This window comes from Onychomys torridus, chromosome 2 (assembly GCF_903995425.1).
Source record: "Onychomys torridus chromosome 2, mOncTor1.1, whole genome shotgun sequence".
Taxonomy (NCBI): domain Eukaryota; kingdom Metazoa; phylum Chordata; class Mammalia; order Rodentia; family Cricetidae; genus Onychomys; species Onychomys torridus.
The window spans coordinates 120,457,667-120,478,300 of record NC_050444.1 but is presented as its reverse complement, the minus strand read 5'-3'; the positions used below and the strand labels follow the sequence as shown (position 1 = coordinate 120,478,300).

General features: G+C 43.6%; 1 protein-coding gene across 7 annotated transcripts in view; it reads right to left on the bottom strand.

Moving 5' to 3' along the window:
• The window catches only part of Dab1 (DAB adaptor protein 1), a 1,169,406-nt gene that overhangs the window by 925,714 nt on the left and 223,058 nt on the right, over positions 1-20,634 (bottom strand). For 5 of the 7 annotated variants that reach the window (XM_036177323.1, XM_036177321.1, XM_036177320.1 and 2 more), the window contains exon 2: positions 10,401-10,449. The exons of the other annotated variants lie outside the window; for them this stretch is intronic. The gene's annotated coding sequence lies outside the window, so the exon portion shown is untranslated. The remainder of the gene's footprint in view (positions 1-10,400; positions 10,450-20,634) is intronic. 7 annotated transcript variants of the gene reach the window in all.

The window sequence follows — 20,634 nt, the reverse complement described above, 5'->3', positions numbered from 1 at the left end:
ATCAAGCTCTTTCTAGCTACACATGTCATCTCATTTATCTTTCTAACAACCCAGCATAGACTTATAGAAGATCAGTTACTTGATGAAGATTATACAACTGGTAAATGACAGAAATGAGATTTTTAACACACGTCAAATTTCAAATCCCATGATCCTCACCATCAAAACCTAACTTTATTTAACTACAGCCCAAACAGCACCCTTAATCTATTAGGTCCATTCACAGTTCAGCTCTGAGTCTCTTAACATACATGCATTGTTTTCATCCTTATAAGAGGCCTGTGAAGGAGGTATCAGAAGAGTCCTTAATAAGTGAGAATTGAGTTCAAAAGGGTTAGTCAACACAATGAATGGCACCCAGCTTTGAAGAGTGAGGAAGGACAGATACAGGTCTTTCTGAGTATGATATCAATGTTCTGTCCACAAGACCTGTTGCCTTTCCACAGAGATCCAGACTGGTGATGTTGACAGACAGCAGGAGAGAAGACAGTAGATGGTATGAAAACCAAGGGGGACAGCCATAGTCTTGGAATCCTGTACCATAAAATCTAGGGGAGAACCCACATAGTCCCAGAAAAATCTAGACTCCAGCAATAAAATCCACCAGGACTGCCAGAGATATCAGTACAAAGACCTGTTCTCCACACTGGGCACACATAAAGGATAAGGCACACAGGCAGATACCTAGGGCATAATTGTGTTTTCTATGCACAAACATCAGGACACTCTTTCTGAATGCCTTGCTATAGCAGGAGGAGTAGAGACCAGTTTTTACAGAGTAGATAGGATGGCCTAGCATGTGCTCTCTATGGTGCTACATCAAACTAGAGAAAGTTCTCACCTTCTTGTTGCCTAACACAGCACTTGGAATATTCAAAGAAAATGACAAAACATGAAATCAGTGTATTCATATGCAGATCTGTTGGCCAGAAGGAAAACTATAGAGGCTGAACCTAATAATAAAACCTTTTCTTCCCTCAGAAGAACTTTCAATCACTCTTCTTGCTGGCCATCAGTTATGTTTCTAGTAACCTAAGGTTTGAGGCATGCTCTTGTGGATACCATTGTCACCTCAATGCCAGTGATTCACCCAACAGTCATTTCTCTCTTGAAAAGGATGTGGGTGGTTTTCAGGGGAAGTAGTTCAGCAGGACTGCACTCCTAATGAAAAGTGATTGTGGAAAAGGAGGAGAGTGTGGGCAGAGACAGGAAGGAACCTGACCCCAGGAACCTTGTGAGCCTTAGGAAGGAGTTTAAAGATTCTTCTAAGTGTAGTAGGAAGTTCCTAGATGCTTCTGGGAAGAGAAGTGGTAAGCAGACTTAAGTTCATAGGAGACCATTATGGTGATGGTGAAGAGAATGAGGAGGATGTTGGACTTCTGAGGCACTGGTCCAGGAGAGCTCAAGGTGGTAGGAATGAATGTGGACAAAAGAGACAGAATTATCAATTCCAGACAGCAGTGCATTCTACCTGATGGGGTGGGTTAAAGAAATGAGGGAGACAGAAAGGTCCATAAGCACTTAAGCACATTTTAGGAGGAGATCTAGTTCCTGTGGGTAGGAACTCAGAAATGTATTTAAGGACCTTAACAGCAGATTTCTGTGAGGCACATGTATGGAAATGAGCAGAAAGCTGCTGGAGGGCCAAGCCTGAAGAGCCTAGAGATGTTCTAAATTAGAGAGTTGTATCACGTTTCCTGAAATTCACTTCATGAATCCCTCACTACCTCTTAGGTGACAACTAGAAAGTCTATTCCCACAAACAAACTGATGTTTAGAATAGCTTCCCAGTCTCATACTAAACCAAATGAAAAATTTAAAAAAAAAAAAAAAAAAAAACCAAAAAAACGATGTCATAGCAGAGCCGGACCTACCAGGTTCACTGCCAGATGCTTTTAGGCCAACCTGAGCAGATTCTATGGACTTCCATCATGGTCTGTTCTAGTCTCTCAGGACCGATTAGACCATGAGTGTGTACAAGCAGGATTGATGGGTACTACATAACCCTGTTTGCTATGCTCCCAGGTCCTACTTCTATTAAATGTTGTTTTTCTGTTATTTCTATCACTGTCAACCTCACACCTGATAGATGCTACTTCCCACTCTTAGAATATACGCTTTTAGTCATTCTTCTACAGCACGTTGTTTAGAATTTGACTTGTCATCTCCTAAGTAACTTTGAAAATTGTGTCTGTAGGAGAGCTCTGCTCCTTCTTATAGACAACGGGGGAGCAGCCCCACTGCAAAGTCCCACTGAATTCAGACCAACGAGAAGTTGCCAGGTCCCACCAGTGAGTCACGTTCTAGATGGGAGGTGGCTAGCTCTGCGCATGCTCTCCAGCAGGCTTTACTTCCGCTTTGGGGCTCTCACCAGTACTTACTGAGTCGTGCTGTCTTTCTGTCTGTTGTGTCTGGTAGATCACGGCTACCACACCGCTGCCTTTCTAGTAGCTGGCACTTTGCTAGGCACATTACTCTTTTTCCATCAGCTGTTTTTAAGTGACTCTAAGGGAACTTAGAGCTAAACAAGTGCTGTAGGACCCAAATGAACGTGTTCAGAGCAGGCTGTTCCTGAACACTCTAGCCTGCATGTCAACCTTAAGAACCCCGCTTGTGTTCTAGGTTTTGATATTTTTCTGCCTTTGAATCAGATAAAAGGCAGGACCCACAATCTCCTGACTACAGCTGTGTCCTGGGACTTGTACCAGTTACAAACTCCTTTAAAGGGGCATCCTAGGAGGAGATACCCCAGGGAGTGCAAATCTAGATAGGATATGATTGGTGCCCAGCTCTTGTCCTCTGTAGACCAAGGCCTGGGCATCATGGTAACCCTACAATCATGCAACCCTGCATTCCCCATGGAAGTTTTCAACTCTGCTGAGATCCTTTTGGAGGTGGCTTGCTGTGTTTTCAGACTATGCTTTCTCTGCTAGCCTGGCTTGATTCTCACTCTGTCAACCTGGCTCTCTGCCCCCATGATGAGCTGAGCTCCCCAGTGGTGAGAAAAATCCCACTCCCCCTCCTTAACCCTGGCACCCTTAGTAACCAGAAAAGTATCACCAGGCACCACAGTGCAACAGTTCCCCCAGGAGCTTTATGTAGCCTATCACCTTCATTAAACTGCTATACTGCTAGGAAAATCTCAGTACACTTTATGATAACAGGAAACCTGTAGTTCCCAAGAAGTGAGGGAAGTTGTCCAAGGTCATATAGCCAGCACTAGAAATGTAAAAATGCACACTTCTCCATCTCTCATTGACACAAGCACCGTGACACGGAAACACATATTCTGATGTTTTATAGCAACCCAGTGGCTCCCAGTATATATAGCCCAGGGTCAAATTATTGTTGGGTAGTTTGGAGAGAACTAGAAATCTCTGAACACTCTGACAGATAATTTAATTTATTATTTCATTTTTAAAAGGCTACAACAATAACACACCTCCTGGCCATGTCATGGAAGGGAGGGACCCACTGGGTCTTTCCAGTGAGCAGATAACATATTTAAATGCAGTCCATCAGTCGGTAATCTGCTGCCGCTCATCCTGGGAGAGCTGGTTTATTGAACACTGTAATTGCCTGGATGCTGTTATTCATTTCTGTAGCTGTTGCTATTAATTAAATATTTTTGTCAGAGGCTCCCTGTGACATTTCTTGCTGCAGTCTTGAATATCTGATAAGATACCCAGTCAGTACACTGGTGCCCGCTGCATTTGGCTGATAGTCTTGTCCTAATTTCTAACCCTCAGAACGCTAAAGAAATGACACAGTTTTAGTGGAATGAGGACTTCTATTGTTACAGGATGGGGTGGGGGCTGAGGGGGTGCAAGAGTCTTAGTGAAATAGATGCAAATGTCATGTTTTAGAGCGCATTGTACTGGCTGAGGCTGGAAATTGGACCAGACTATTATTCCCAGGCTTAGCCCATCCCATAGGTCAAAGAAAGTCCACTTACAATGGTGTCATCCCCAGTGGAAGGAATCCTAGACTCATTCTTCCAAGTGGATTTGTCAAGTGTCTCTTGGAAGGCCTACAAAGTGCCTACCAGGTGCTGGAGACACAGAAGTTAGATAATAAAAATAAGATAAATAAAGTAAGATGGTCTAGAGAGTTATCTCAGCAGCTGACTCTGTAGAGGACTCAAATTCGGTTCCCAGTAACCATGTCATGTGACAGCACACTGCCAGCTGTAGACCCAACTCCTGATGCACCTTCCTGGCTTCTGCTGGCACCTGCTCTCAGGTACTTATACCCTCATACACATGCACATAAATAAAAATCATTTTTTAATAAAGAAGTCACTGAAAATTTGTCAGGGTGTGGAGAAACACATGCACACCCAAACAGTAGAAAGCATTCCAGGTTGAGAGTTCCAGCAGTACATCTGAGGATGCAGGGCCTCCATCGAGGGAGAGTGGGAGAAAAAGGCCTAGGTCAAAGACTACAGTGGACACAGAGCACAGTGTCCACAGAGGAAGAGGTCAGGTAGGGAACTCCCTGATCCCAGAACCAATGAAGGAATGCCCCACGGAGGTCCTCTGTTAACCCACAGGACACACACGGGCACCTTTACCAGAGACCTCCAGGTGAAGTGGAGGGCAGACAAAGGAAGGACATTTGTCCCCACCCCCAGTGCTTTCCTTCTGACTAAGGGTGCAAACCTGCAAGGGGAAGGTGAGGTTAGAACTGAAGATGTTGTGCTGTGAGAGATGGTGAGACGTAGGGCACAGAAGATTCTGTGGAGTCCAGACACATGGGAATCATCCAGAGGGTGGAGAAGAAGGCGTCGTTCCTTCCCAGGTCACTGGCATTCCCCAGAATCTCCTGAACTACAGCTTTGGGATTGGAAGAGTAATCAAGTCTGCCTGGATACCCGTCTTCCCAGAATGGGCATCATTTGGCCGGCAGAAGCGAATCTGGATGGAGAGTCTCCAACAACATGGCAGAGGCAAGTGCGTAGAGGAAAGGGACATATGAAACGTGATTATCAGACTACTTCTATGAGAACAGGTGAACATACACCTGGAGAACCTTGGGTGTGACCACAAGAGTGACAGAATGCTTGGAGGGAGGAGCTTAGAGCTAGAAAAAATGAGGATGTAACTTAGGTGATAAAGCTGTGTGAGAGCTGACCTTTTGTCAGGCTGCGATGATGATTTAGACAGACAGACGGGTGGACCAGTGACATGGGGCAAGAATGGGCAGGGCGCCACTGGGACTAATCACTGATAGTCTCAGGTCAGCAGGCCTGTCCTGCTCCTGGCTTCCTGGTGACCCTTGTCTTGGGGGTAAGAACAGTCTTTCCCTGCTCCCCTGGGCCCATGATCTCAGATGAGCTACTCATGTGATGTGATGGCTCTTAAAGGTAGCGACTCTGACACTCGCGAGGGTTACAAATGTAAATATAACAAAGTGTGAGAGCAGAGCACCAAGTTAAGGTTCTCATGGCAACCAGAATCCACAGCTGCCTTGCTTGCATTGTTGAAGGGCCTTCTCCTGACAGGCTGATGAATAATCCCAAAGTCTCCCTATTGGACAGGAATTGTCAGCTACTCTTTTGAGGGAGGTGGAGGTGGGGCACCAAGGCAAGACTAGCCAACCATTTTAATGAGATTTTTAATGAATGCAAAAAAATTTTTGGCAATACTCTCAATGAAGGTGCCCAAATAAAAAATACATTTATATTTAATGAGACACTATTTATTATTTATGCAATAATAAATGCCAGTTGGTTATTAATAAAATATTGCTCCGTCATTAATCCTCAATAAATACAGTTAGAGTAATTAGCATTAAGGTGACAAATATTTCATAATGAGAAAGTAATTTTCTCAATGTTAATGGATTATTCAAACAAACCTTATAACTTGAAGGTATCAAGATGGAGACACTTAGGGACAGGCTGAGACATGATAACAGAACCTTAAAAACTTTAAAAGTTGAAAAATTTGGAAACTGAGACCAGCAGGGCCTCAAACTGCAGTCGAGAGAGAACCTCAAGTTTCTCAAAAAAAGGCAAAAAGGGTCAGAAACTCCACAGACCAATGTAAGCCTGAAGCCAGGACAGATTTTAGGATTTTACCCTTGCCAGGTCAGGGGGTTCTTCTTCTCTCATTTGAAAAATGAGAGTAATCACGTCTCCCATCCAGCATCCTGGTAAGGACTAAATGGATTATATATTTTTCAAAGGCTTGTAGGATAGGAGATATTTGACAAATGACAAGTCAGGCTCAGTCCATTAAGAAGGTGTGTCCCTTAATGGTAGCAGGGAATCGGCTATGCCATTTCCTGGGGTGCACAAATGTGGAAAACTGAACTGGGTTTCTCAGAATTACATCTCTTGCTCCGAGTAGCTGCACTGATCCTCTCCACTTTGCCTAAGCTGTTTGCATAGATGTCAGGCTGCCTGACAGAACAGCGTGTCTGTGCTGACAGAATTAACACAGAGGAGTAGAAAGGTGTAAATGTGAGGGGCACACTGGCTCCTGCTCCCAGCTCTGCAGACATTGCTGCAGGCCCCCTTTCTCCCTGCTCCACCATCTTACCACTCATATCAGGACAACTAATTCCTGGAAGTCTCCCAGACTTACCTGTGTTTTATGACCCTTCCCTTGCCCTGCATTCCCCCTTCCTTAGAGCTTTGCTTCCAGGCAGACCTTTGGTTGTGGAGAGCTGGGGGTGATGCGGATAATTATGAAGAGGACAAGCCAGGCATAGAACAATGCAGCCCACCTTAGCAGCCACTGCTAAGCTGCAGAGGATGTGGGGAGAGCCAGCCTCGAGGCTGTGCTAAGGAAGGAGCTTGTTTCCTACCATTATAAACATCTGTCTGTAAAGGCCTAACTGGCTCCAGATTTATAGCCCTTCCAGATGACACCAGTGCTTCCAAGAGGTGACATTCAACCCAACAAGTGCAAGTGCATTCTGGGTACCAGGTGCCATGATGCTGACTAGGGGGATTTTTCCCCAGAACCTGACAAAGGAACAACTCAGTGCATTAATATGAGCTATGCCATAAAAGAAACAGAGTGATGCCATGGGAAAACCCTATCTTGGGTTAGAGATACAGTTCAGTTAGTAGAGTATCTGCCTGGCTTACTCTAAGCTCTGGGTTTGATTGTCAGCAGCACATAAACTAGCTGTGGTGGCACCTGCCTGTAATCCCTTCACTCCGGGTGGGTAGAGGCAGGACAATCCAAAGTTCAGGGTCATCCTCAGCTATTTCGTAAGGAAGAGACAGAGGTAAAGTCAGAGGAGACTGAACAAGGCTCCATGAACCTGTCAGTTTGTGTGTGTGTTGAGTGTCTCTTTCCTGCACTTCTAGAAATGCAGACACCCCCAGAGGCAGTGACTACAAGGTTAAGTTAGGTACGCGGATGTAAGAGGTAATGACTATAAGCATACGGAAGCTTGTGTAAGACAGCACAAACCCTGGAGACAGGATAGGCTGGGCTCAACTGTGGCTGCTGACAGTTCCCAGTCTGTGTACAAAGTTCAAGTTTACAGCCAGAAGAATACAAGTACCACCTTCTCTAACTGGGTAGTTAGGAATTTCGAAGGAGTTCATTCATTCAACCCCTTGCAGACGTACCTGGAATATACTAAGTGACTGATAAGTAGCCAGAAATATCATACTCAATACTCTACCACTTGACCCAAACCTGTTCTGACTCTCTGCAAGATAAGCCCTGGATAACATGCTTCACACCAGAGGCCAAGTGGTACCATGAATATTAAACCACAGATTTGAGTTTTGAACTGTCCTCTACCCTTGTCAGTTACACCCCTGCCTCAGCCTTGTGAATCTGCCCACAATCCTCTTATCCATTCAAAACACAAACAAAAAGAAGGTTCAGCTGCCATCAGTACCCATCCAGGAAGGTTGAGACAGCTGTTGGTAGTAACAGAGTCAGAAGGTTTGCTTGGGTTTGCTAGAGGTTTTGTTTGGACTGCAGGGTTTCTTGTAACTGTCACCTGCTAGTGAATTTCCAAAGAAAGAGTAGTATGTTTCGAGTGTTCCCTCCCTACTCAACCAGACTCACTTACATTTGGCAGAATGCTGGCATTTCCAAAACTTTTCAGAAAAACTTCCGTCTACATTGCTCATGCTTCACAGGTACGCCAAGTGTGGTGTGTGGGGTACTGGCTCTCTGGGTTCCCGTAACAACATATCAGAGACAAAGTGGCCTCACAGAGAGTGGTGTTTGAGAACAGAAACCCCAGAGAGAGGTGCCAGAGTCATTGATCTAAGTTCTGAAAGATGAGGTCAGGGCTGGGTCCACAACCTCATTTAACCTCAGTCATCTCCTGAAGACCCCGCCTCTAAACATAGTCACACTGGTAGTAATGTTTGAACATACGAATTGGGTGTGGGATAAGGTCACAATTCAGTTTATAACTAGGGGGGAAATTGGCTTCTTCATCTATTTTACAGAAATATCTTGTGGTAAATTTAGACCAGAACCTAGAATTCCTGGCAGGCTGTTGTGCAGTACCTGGCTATTTCATTAAAACTTCCTGAAGTCTTAGTGGAGAGAATCATATATTTAATGTTTTACCCTATATTTATTGGGTACAAATAATTCATCCTATATTCACTTTTTTTGAGTGAGTGCCAATCATATGTAGGTCATTATGCCATACTAAGCTTAGAGATTTCAAAGAGCCCTATTGCCCTGAAAAAGGGAACTGTAATCCTAGGGAGCATCCGCTGGGCCCCTGGAATTCTAGACAGCCAGGTGTTTATCTGGATTGGAGCAGTGGGTCACAAAGAACAAAGGTACAATTCCAGGACTGCCATGACCAACTAGATGTCATAGGGCAAATTATTTAACCCCTCTCTGAGCTGCAATTTCTTAATGTGACAAATAAGACTTTCTAGGGCACTTTATGGGGAAGGCACAAGTGTGAACCAGCTAGCACCTTGCCTAGCTTTGAGCCAGCCATGATGTGGGGAATGCTGAGCTCTTTCAGCAGGGAGAGGTTGGGAGAAGGGATTAGAAGACAATACCCACAGACACTCTCTCTTCTTGGACATTAGTAACAGATTTTGCACTTGGTCTTATTAACAAGTGTGTGTATGGGCTGTCAATTTTAGATTTTCGGAATCTCAGGTATGGTGCCAGCTTCCATCATTTATCTTCTGTTACTGCAGGGGACTGATCCCACTGAGAGAGATTTATTAATAAGCACAGATACTTCATTGCTGAAAAGCCATTGAACCTCTTTTTTAAAAATGGGAGCATTTGTGTGCTGCTGTGAATATATCCAGACACATTTTTAATCCCCAAGTTGCTGCCATAGACCAGCCTTCCTTTAGGAGAACTTTGTTTATGAGCTAGCATTTATGTATCACCATGGACCAGGGGCCTATGCTACATTTCTTAGGTACATTACATTATTTCCCCTAATTTACAGGATAAGAGGGAGAAGAATGCCTCAGGAGCCCTATATTTTGGTGAAGACACTGAAGACCAGGCAGTGAGAGGCAGGATAGTGGTTCTGAAGGCATAGCCTTGACTGGGAACTAAGGCATACCAGAGAGCTGACAGGACAACAAGGATACTGTCAGACCACACCAAGATCTGCCTCCAAAGCTCCAGGGTTGTCATCTAGAGCTTGGTGTTTAAAATAGCTACACAGCTGAATTAGCTATACGTCTGAATATTTGTGGGATTTGTCTGTGATCACATAGCTAAGAAGAGATGAGGGGAACCATAGCTAAAGATGTAACTATACAACAGCAAATTTCTCAACCAGCAGTGACTGTACAGTGCCTCTACTCCTCTGCAGACACTTGGTGATGCCTGAACACATGTTTGATGATCACTACGAGGAGGAGGAGGAGGAGGAGGAGGAGGAGGAGGAGGAGGAGGAGGAGGAGGAATTACTTCCTAGATTCAGGACACTGCTAAAATTCTACAATGCTCATTGCAGATACAACAATAAATAAATATAAGGCCCCAAGTCAGTATGCTGAAGTTTACAGCCTTATAATGCCCTATGAAAAGACATTTAAGGTTGGAGGAGAGGAAGAGAGAGAGACAAACAAAAAAAAGAGACAAAAGAGGGAAGAAAAACACTGAAGAAGGAAGGAAGGAAGGAAGGAAGGAAGGAAGGAAGGAAGGAAGGAAGGAAGGAAGGAAGGAAGGGGGAGACAGGAGGAAGAAACCCACTTAAATGAACAAAATGGTGAAGAAATGGGAGGGGAAGAGAGAAGAGGGGAAGGAGATAAATGACTGGTTTGGAGAGGATGAACACGGAGCCAGGAGACTGATGATGGAAATGGCCATTTTAACATCCTTGCACTGGAGCCCGGGAGCAACAAAGAACGGAAGCACAAGCAATAAGTCTTCAGTATTTCACACTTAGTGGGACTTTTGGACGTGAAATGTACTTACAAAATAATGTGGCATTTCAAAAGCATGTTGTCCTCTGATAAGCCAGGGTCTGGAACCAGAAAAAAAAAAAGCATGTATGGACAATTACCAGACTGTAACAGCCGATGAATGTGATTTGTAAGTTACAGCCACTGTATTTATTTCAGCATATTAACATATAGACGTTTGTCACCTTACCAAAAGCCTGTGTGATTTCCTCCCCCAGCAGGGGCTCAAGCTGGCTGCCTTTCTCTCTCCTAGGCCTGCACAGCCCATACCTCATTCTTTCCTCCCTGAGCTCTCTCCTTTTATATTCCCCTCCACCCTGCCTTATTTTCTTCCTGTTTCTGTCTCCTGCCAATCTTTTGCTCCATCCTTTCTGTTCCCATTTTCCCTCCTCCTCCATCTTTCCTTTGTTCCCTTTCCCACCCTCTCTCCAATTTCATGTCTTTTTCTAAAGCTTTCCTTTTTCTTTCCTTTTATGCCCCTCCCCCACCACCTTCAGCCCCTTTCTTTGACTGACATCCTCTCTTCCCTTTTCTGTCCTAGCACTTGGTTCCCAGCCTTGCCATACCATTCCCTGCTTTGACTCAGGAAGTCCACAGCACTAAGTCTGTATAACTCTTGGTGTTAAAGAAGCTCTTTTTCTTGTCCATCCTCTCATGGACCCTCAGCAGGGGTGAGGACATGTTTTTAGAAAGGAAGCAGTGACATTTTGAGGGGCTGGATAATACTCAAATGGAAAGAATTAAAAAGCAAAGAAGGGATGCCTTTGCTATGTAAGAATATAGATCCTGATCCCAGATCTGACTGTAACCAGCAGAACAAAGACCCAGTCTCCGATATCTAGAACCTATGTATGTTGTCTTAGGAGGAAAATGGGTCTTTGCAGATACAATCACCCTTTAAAGACTCTGAGAGAAATATATGGGATTACCTAATAATGTAGCCTAAATACAGTTAAGATGTCTTTATAGAAATGCTACAAATGCATTTGACATAGACAGAAGGCAATAGGAGGGAGAGGTAGAGATTAGGCTAATGTAACCAGAAATCCAAGAATGTTGGCAGCTAGGAGTGACAGTGGGAAGGATGAGACTCTCTCCCATAAATGCAAGCAAGAGTGTGACTCCACCCCAAACTTGACTTCTGTCCAGTGTCAGTCACTCATTGATCTCTAGAACTATAAGGAAAACAACAACTTTTGTTGCCTGGAGCTATGGCTCATGGTTGTTAGAGCTGCTGCAGGAAGCTAGCACACTGATCTTGGTCTCTGTGCATTTTAATGTTAAGTTCCCAGTTTCTGAGCTATCTTGCTCTTTGTCACAGTTGCTGAACCCCTCCTTAGCTGTGACTCCAGGGGGTTCCACATTCTATCAGAGATGTTGCTTTCTCCTTCCAAACTTGTAGATACTTATCTTCTACCTGTAGTCATTAGTGAATTTTCTATTGTTTTTAATAGAGAAGACCCATGACTCTTCACATGTCATGTCACTTTCTACATATCCATCAGCCTTAACTGCACACCCTTCTCTTCCCTGATATACTGGAATACAGAAAGAACCTACAGGCCTTAGCACAGGACTCCCTGTCTGCAATGCTATTGTACCTCTAATCTACAAAGCAGGGGCAGTAGCTTCTCCTTAGTTATCCAGGGCAAAGAGATCACAGCTGTGATGTGAGTCATCAGCAGTTACACAGGGGAGCCACTCCATCCCAGTTAAACCAATATGTGTGCACTAAGACTAGAGAGTGAGTATTTTACAAATAATCAAAACTGTAAGAAAAGAACAGGAAGAAATTCAAACCCAAATAGACCTGCTTTGATTCTTAGCTCAGCCTCTTATTAGTTTTCTAAATCTGGGTGAGTTTAATTTTAACTATGTGCATATGGGTGTGTCTGTATGTGGATAATAATGCTTGAGTGTGTGTGTGTATCCACAGAGGCCAAAGGAGGACATCATATGCCCTGGAGCTGGAGTTACAGACAGCTATAAGCTGCCCAACCTGGGTCCTGGGATCTGAACTCCAGTCCTCTGCAAGAGCAGTACATGTTCTTAACTGCTGAGTCATAATATCTCCAGACCTGGACTATATTTTATTGTTCTTGTTTTTGTTTTTGTTTGTGAGAGTTTTACTATTGTAGTCCTGGCTGTCCTGGAACTCACTTTGCAGACTAGCCTGGCCTCAGACTCACAGAGATCCATCCAACTTGGCCCTGACTACAAGATTAAAGGTGAGCACCACCACAATTGATCTGTGAATTATCTTTTTTAAAGTATCCCTTTCCTTCTATGTACTATGGGGACAGCTCTGCCAATCATATAGGTTTACTGTTGTAGGATTCATTAACATGTCGGGACCTGTTTGTAACATTTAACATAAAACATATGACTTAGGACTATATTATTAACACAGGAAACCAAAGTTGGGTTCCTTTTATTAACTGCATCTTTATAGCATAATTACTTCAGTTTTTAGAGCCTTAAGTGCCCTGTCCTTTCATGATCAGGCAATTGTAAGGACTCAACAGTGGCTGGCCCAGGGGCCATAGCATAGTAAGGACTCAGAATATGTCTTTTTTCCATCAGGCAAGTAGGGACATTGTGCTCCTCTCTGCTTCACTGACAAAAGAAACTTCAAAGCAGCAGCCTGATTCTGATGGCTTCTCTCTCCTGATATTTTTTTTTATAAAGTAGATGGCCGTTGGTTTTATGGAAATCCAACTATGTTATTTAAGACTTACATTGTATAAGAAAGAAACTTCATTTTATCAGTCAATTTTACATTAAGCAAAGACTTGAGGGTTTCTTTCAAACTACTTGCCTCTAAAATCCAATTCAAATGAGGACATTAACATTACCCCGGGTGTCAGCACCCTTTTCCTATCTAGACTCTACCTACACAGACCTGGACCCCAGCCTTTGTGTGCCAGCCTCCGCATGCAGGCTGCCTCTCCTGCACCCTGGTGCCCTGTCAATGTCTTCAGTTGAGATAGAAAGTCCACTGGGTCATTGCTTTTTGACTGGCATCTGTGGATGCTCTCTGCATAGCATGGCCACATGGGAAATGTCACTGGCCATCACTGTCAGATGGTTGCTCTAAGCACCTGTTGGCCTTAAAGTTTATAAACAGACAGAAGCTGGCGCAGCATCTTATGGCTGTTTCCCAGATTTGCCTTGCTCTGTTCAAAGCCTAGACGGAGACCATCTCAGTTTTGGGCTCTCTGTTTCCTCAGCCTCCTCCAGCTGAAAGATGAGAGGTGAGGTCCAACATGAGGGAAATGTATCCCCGGTCACTCCTTCTACAACTTGGCTCCCTCTCTGACTTCATGCCCGAGCAAAGGACCTTAAGCATCACTGTTCTGAAAACTTTCCCCACACTTAAAAATTTATTTCTCACAGCCCCTGCCCCAGGTCAGTAGTAATGTGAATTGGTAAATGTAGCTTAGGCCTATGGTAACTAAACACTCAGACATTTTCTAACTGTAGATATCAAGGTCACACAGCTAGTTAACAGCAGAGTGGGGGTTCAGAAGCTGTTCCCTCTGCTTAACAGGCCAGGAATAGCCAGGACAGATGCATATGGAGACCAGAGGCTGATGCTGCTTGTGGAGGCCAGAGCCAGATGCTGCATGTGGAGGCCAGAGCTGATGTGGGGATGTCTACCTCTGTCACTCCCCACCCCCTTTTTTGAGATGGGGTCCTCACTGAACTGGATCTGGATAAGATGATTGTTCAGTGAACACTTAGGTTCTACCTGTCTCTGTCTTTCAGGGCTTTGCTACCATGCTCAGCTTTTTATGTGGGTGCCAGGGATTTAAAAAAACCAGCTTCTCATGAGTGTATGGCAAGCATTTTAACCACGGAGGCATCTTCTCAGACACTAATATTTTTACGAACATGGTTATGCTTTCAACAATCACAAAATGTTTATCGCAAACTTATCAGCCACTCATAAGCTCTGAATACAAGGAACTGACTCTTTTCCTGATGAGGAAACTGAGTTTGTTTGTTTAATTGACTTGCCTGAGCATAAGCATCCTCATGTGGTGGTATTGTGTTCCCCAAAATATTATGTGACCCTAATAAACTTATCTGGGGTCAGAGAAAAGAACAGCCACTAGTTACAGAGGCTAGAAAATGGTGGCATTCACACCTCTAATCCTAGCATTCCAGAGGCAGAAATCCCCCTGGTTCTCTGTGAGTTCAAGGCCACATTGGAAACAGACAGGCATGGTGACACATGCCTTTAATCCCAAGAAGTGAGCCTTTAATCTCAGGGAGTGATGGCAGAAAACAGAAAGATATATAAGGTGTCAAGACCAGAAACTAGAAGCTTTTGGCTGGTTAAGCTTTTAGGGTTTGGAGCAGCACAGTTCAGCTGAGAGGCATCCAGTCTGAGGAAACAGGATCAGCTGAATAACTGACAAGGTGAGGTAGCTGTGGCTTGTTCTGCTTCTCTGATCTTCCAGCATTCACCCCAATACCTGGCTCAGGTTTGTTTTTATTAATAAGGCCATTTAAGATTCCTGCTACATCCTCAAATGCATGCCTGTTTTGTTTTTAATTTCATTTCTGTGTGTTTTGTATAACACATTGGCCAATGTCAAATTTAGAAATCAGTGGTTTTTTTAAAGCAAAATTTTGAAGCTTTTAATCATTACTATAAGCCATTTTTCCCCAAAAATCTTGGTCCCTTGTACCTTTGCCCTTTTAAGCAGCTAAAGATGAATTAGCCTTGGGAAGACTGAAGCCTAAAGAAGCCTGATGGCAGGGCAGACATACCTAGTGATACCTAGGGAAGAGTCTAAGCCTGGGGTACTTGGCCAGGGCTGAGGACTGAAGAGATAACTTCCATTCCAAGCCCTTCAGGCTTCATCCTCAGCACCAGTGCCTGGGCCCCAGAAGTGTCAATCAACAAGCGTTATGTGGACACTGTTGAGCTTCTTCAGTGTATTGAAAAGGGAAGAGATGGGAATAGGATCTTCAGCCTTGGAAGACAGTTGGCACCTTCTGTCACAAGGCCTCTCACTGCAGGGGTGAAGAGACTGGAGCTCACAAGGGGAACTAGGGATCTCAGAGCCTGGGGTATAAAGGGAACCCAGGCCATCTGTAGGTTCTGGCTCTTGACACCAAAGCTGTTCTATTTTTCTTTCCTTCTTTCTTTTTTCTTGTTTTGGCATAGGAGAGTAGATACAGGGCCTAAGGCTAGGTAAATACTCTACCACTATGCCCCATCCCCAGCCCTGGCCCTCCCTTTATTTTATTTTATGTTTGTAATTAGACAGAATCTCACTAAGTTTCCCAGGATAACCTTAAAGTTACTGAGTACTTTAGACCTCAGTACTAAGTCACCCAAGTAGCCTTTCATCTTGCAATCCCCCTGCCCAGCCTGAAGAGTCACTATGATTAATTCCAAGCAATATGCTCCCTGCCCAGCTGCACAGCTTTTCTTGATCTTGCCATGCTCATTACCATGTGTTAACTGGAAAACCTGAGGAAGACCAGAGGTTAGTCCAAAGCAGCTCCCAGGATTCAAGTGACAGGAGCCTCCTTACCTATGCAGGGAAGCCTGTGTTTCCAGAAGGACATTCTGACTAGCTGATCCCCTTCTGCAGCCATCCGGCTGCCACCTTCTCTCCCTGGGGAATGCCTGGGGAAGGTGAAACACTGAATCCTGAAAGGGAACAGTGAATAGTTGCTCCTGCGCATTGTTATGCAAATGCAACACAAATTGGAGTCTTAAATCTGGCCCTAATGATGCCATTCGGCTTTGTCTCCAGCTTCCCTGACACCCATGCAGAGATGCACTTTACAGATGTTAGTTTATTATGTACACCAATCACTCAGTCTGTGTCTCCACGAGGTGGGCTGTTAGCAGCCACCGCTGCAGCCCTGGCAATGACGGAGTGACAGCACTCGCTCTGTGAAGATGTGTAACTTTAAGGCCAGTGCAGCCCAGGATCCAAGCGCCCTTTTATCAGAGCACGGGCAACAGCTAATCAAAGGACAGGCAAGTCCAAAAACAAGGCAGATCCCACAACGAGGCTGATTAAAAGCTTATTTGAAATTTGGAAAATAATAATTTTTTAAAATGATAACTTTTTGAAAAGCTTTCGAGATACACAAGAAAAAAAAAAGCAATTTCATTCCAGCCAATCCTTCATCCTTGGAAGGATTAGAAGGAAGGCTGTGCTTTATGCTAACTATGAAGACGGCTTCACAGCTAAAACATATACTGTCCTGTTAATTATTCTTTCAAGCTTAAACATGTACTTTATTAATCTTTTTTCTCACTTTAACAACCACAGATGTAGAGTAAATTTGGTATATGAACAACAGAACTCGCTGGGGTACAGCACATAGGCTGTTTCTTTGGTTCTGCTGCCCAAGGGTGGGTGATGTGGGTCAAACTCAGAGGTGAAGTTCACCAAGTCCTGTACCGTGTCATCCTTACAGCAGATCACCTATTGCTAGCTTAGCACAGCATATTGAAAACAGAGAGCAAATGAACAGAGGCAGTTAAAGGATGTACTTGAAGTAAAATTGACTGATAATGTCCTCTGGGATTGAGGAGCATGACTCAGTCAGGAAAGTTCCTGCCACAAGCATGAGGACCCGAGTTCAATCCCCAGTATCCCTGTAAAAAGCTGAGCGCAGCAGTGCTTGTGTTTAAAGCCAGCACTAAGGAGGCAGAGACAGGCAGGTCCCTGGGGCTCACTAGTCAACCAGCCTAGCCTTCTCAGCAAACCTACTCAGCTCTCAGTGAGAGACTATCTCAAAAGGAAAGGAACACAGCACCTGAGCAACAATGCCTGAAGGTGACCATCAGCTTACACACACACACATGTATGTGCACCCTACACACACACACACACACACACACACACACATACACACACACACACACACACACACACATACACACACACACACACACACACACACACACACACACACACATACACACACGTCCTCTGCTAAGGAAGGATCCAGAATATGGTCACTGCTTACCACAGACACAAAGTAGGAAAAGGGGATGTCTGTAGGCCATACTTCAATCTTTCATGCATCTGTTATTAATTCGGAAGTGAACAAATACCATTACCTAATCACCTCTTCCATGTAGGGTATAGTGCATGAAATCAAGGCATGGGCCATACGAAAGCTTCAATTTTCAGGAGAAGGAAACAGAGAAAAAGAGCCTCCTCCAGTGTGGAACACTATCAGTCAGACACCATGCAGTGAGATCTCACTAACCCTTCTACACCAAGGGGCAGGTCATCCCCATTTATAGATAAGAACCCCAACACTTATCTCAGTAACTTGCACACAGCTGGGAGGAAGGAGAGCTGAGATTTCAGAACTATCACGCTCAGGTTCAGCAGCTCCAGAATTGTGAGTGCTCAGGTTGTGTCAATCATGTAAATGCTTGTAGACTAGGAGTAAGTAAAATGTGGCTAAATAATGAAAGTTCTGTATAGGGTGCCAAGAGGGCCAAGTGGGAGGAGGTGAAGAAGATTCTCTAGAGGAGAAACCAGTTGGCTCAAGCCTGGAGGGGCAGGGCACATGGTGATCAACCTCTGCAAGACATTCATGGGACCATAGCAGAGACAAGGCTATGGAGTCGAAAACCAGAACTTGGAGTTCAGGAGCTTGGGATGTGAAGAAGGGAGACATTGAAGGAGGCAGGAGGATGTGGGGTCGAACTGTAGAATTTCTCTTGCCACATGGTGTGTTTATCATTTTTAAAAAGTCAAAGAAAATTAACTGTATCTTTTAACTGCAGAATATTGTAAAGTGTTCGGTTTTATGCCAATCTGAGATACAAACATTGTTAAAACACATGTTCATACTGAATATATCCAAGTCCCAGTATGTGAGGTCCAAAGATCTGAGTTCAAATCCACCCCCAATTCTTCTGTTCATTGCTACACATCTCTGACCACTGACTTAATATCTATGCCAGGTTACTGATTTACATTGTTCTGAAAGACTCATTACCACATGGGCTGATCGTGTTAAGCCTTGTGTGCCAATTACATAGCTGAGAAATCAGTGTGAACAACTAAAGAACACCCATATGTATTTATTTGTATATTTCCAAAACAATGATGCTCAGAAAGGCATATAAAAATTCTAGTTCCTACCTCATACAGGTAGGTTCCTTTTTCCTCTTTGTAGACATGGACACTGAGAACGGAAGAATTGGGTCAACTAAATTCAGATCAGCTCCTTGGAGATGAGAAGGCAGCTGATTTAAATTTTTGTTCCACTCTGTTAATATTGCTCCATACTAGCCACTTCACTTGGCACTGCTCAATCTTCAAACAATGAAACCTTCCAGAAGTGTCCACTGCAAACATGACAGTGCTCCTGCTTCACTTTTGTGGCAAATATGCAACATTAGCAGAAAGCTGAAGCAAGCCAGTGGACAGGGACAGTTTGCTGAGAGCATGTATCATGGGGATTCCTTTTGCTTATACGATGGATGGTATTTTATACAATCCATGATGTTGGTAGGATACATGGTATTTACAGGGTATTGGGTTGTGAGGAAGATAAGATGATACAGTATACATGCAGACATTTTAATTTTCTTGTTTCCAACGTCAGCATCTTGTCAGTCTCTTCATCATCAAGTATTATAAGAAAGGACTTTTTATAATTTCTTAAATTCTTTTAATGCAATAATTTCTGTACACATCTCCATTTACCACTATTGTGACAGAAATGAACGTGTCCTATTTGCCCCTAGTCCCACTGTAATACCCCTCGTAGTTCATGATATTTCCAAGAAACACAACATCAAATGAAGTAACTACCTTTTATGTGATAATATTTATCACATTAACTGTGCTAACTTTGGATTGACTTGTGTTTTTCAAGTCTTAGCTTCTAGCACAACTCTACAAGGCTGATGTTGTTATTTTCTCCCCCTCCCCTTCATCCGTTTTTGAGACAGAGTTTCTCTATGTAACAGTTCTGGCTATATGGGAACTCATTCTGTAGACCAGGCTGGCCTCAAACTCACAGAGACCCACTTGCCTCTGCCTTGGGGGTGCTAGGATTAAAAGCATTCAACACCACCACCAGCTATTTTCTTCATTTTTCTTTTTTCAGGGAAGGGGATAGAGAGAAAAGAAATGAATTTAGTCAGCTTAGAGAGGGGCAGGCCTAGAATTCTAACCAAGGCAGTCACACATGTATCCCCAATACTCACTCTGCTCATGAGTGTCAGCTAGAGCATATGAACAGTTATACACAAACCTTATCATAACCATTCTCCCCTCAATCCTCATAGCAACCCTACAATTGGTAGGATTTGTTCCACCTTAGAGATGAAAACACTGAGACTCCAGGCCACACACTTGATGGGAAAGCAGCTGCATTATCTTATTACAGAAAGAAAATTCTGCTTTGCCTTCATTCAGGGAAAAGTACACATATCCGACAAAATTCCAAGAATTCTCAGAGCAATTAGACTCTGCTGCTCCAAGCACAACAGGACCTTCTTCAGAGTGCCGCCCATGCTTGGAAGAGCACACACATAAAAGTGTAATTTGAACACTTGTCTCTTTTACCCCCTTGTTGCAAAAGAAGAAGAATGTTTATGCACCAAAAAAAAAAAAATCTAGCTGCATTTCCCAGTTTAATTAGTTTGTCAAGTGCCTGCAGTATGATTTCCATGTTAATTTCCCTGTGTCCCATTTCAGTTTCTTTATATTCACTTCAATTATTTGCTTAAAAATTGAGAGAGGCACAATGGCTATGTTTAAATTCCACTTGACTCAACTAACATTTACTGATGCTCCAACTTGTACTAGCCCTGCAGGGTTCACAGAAACACAACACATATGCTACTCCCCCCACTCCATGTCTATTGCAGACATCACTAATCTATCAACTACTCCCTCCACATTCCACACTCCCTAAGAAAAGGAAATTCCAACTATTTCTTAAAACAGCTATCCAAGCAACCAATTGCAAGCAATTAATACTAACATAGGAAAATTAAAAAAAAAAAAAACTACTTGCAACCTCAGTATGAAATTAGAAAAAAATTATCTCCTTATTTAATTGTCAGAAGATACTGAAAGCTCCATTTTTAGTTTTAAAAATATTTTTATAAAAATGAATGCTTATCAAGTAAGTATACAGCTGCTTGCTTTCTTATCTAAAAAGGTTTTACAGAGATCAAGGGCTACATAGATACCACTCAGATAGTGTCTGTTTCTAGGGAGCTTATGGTC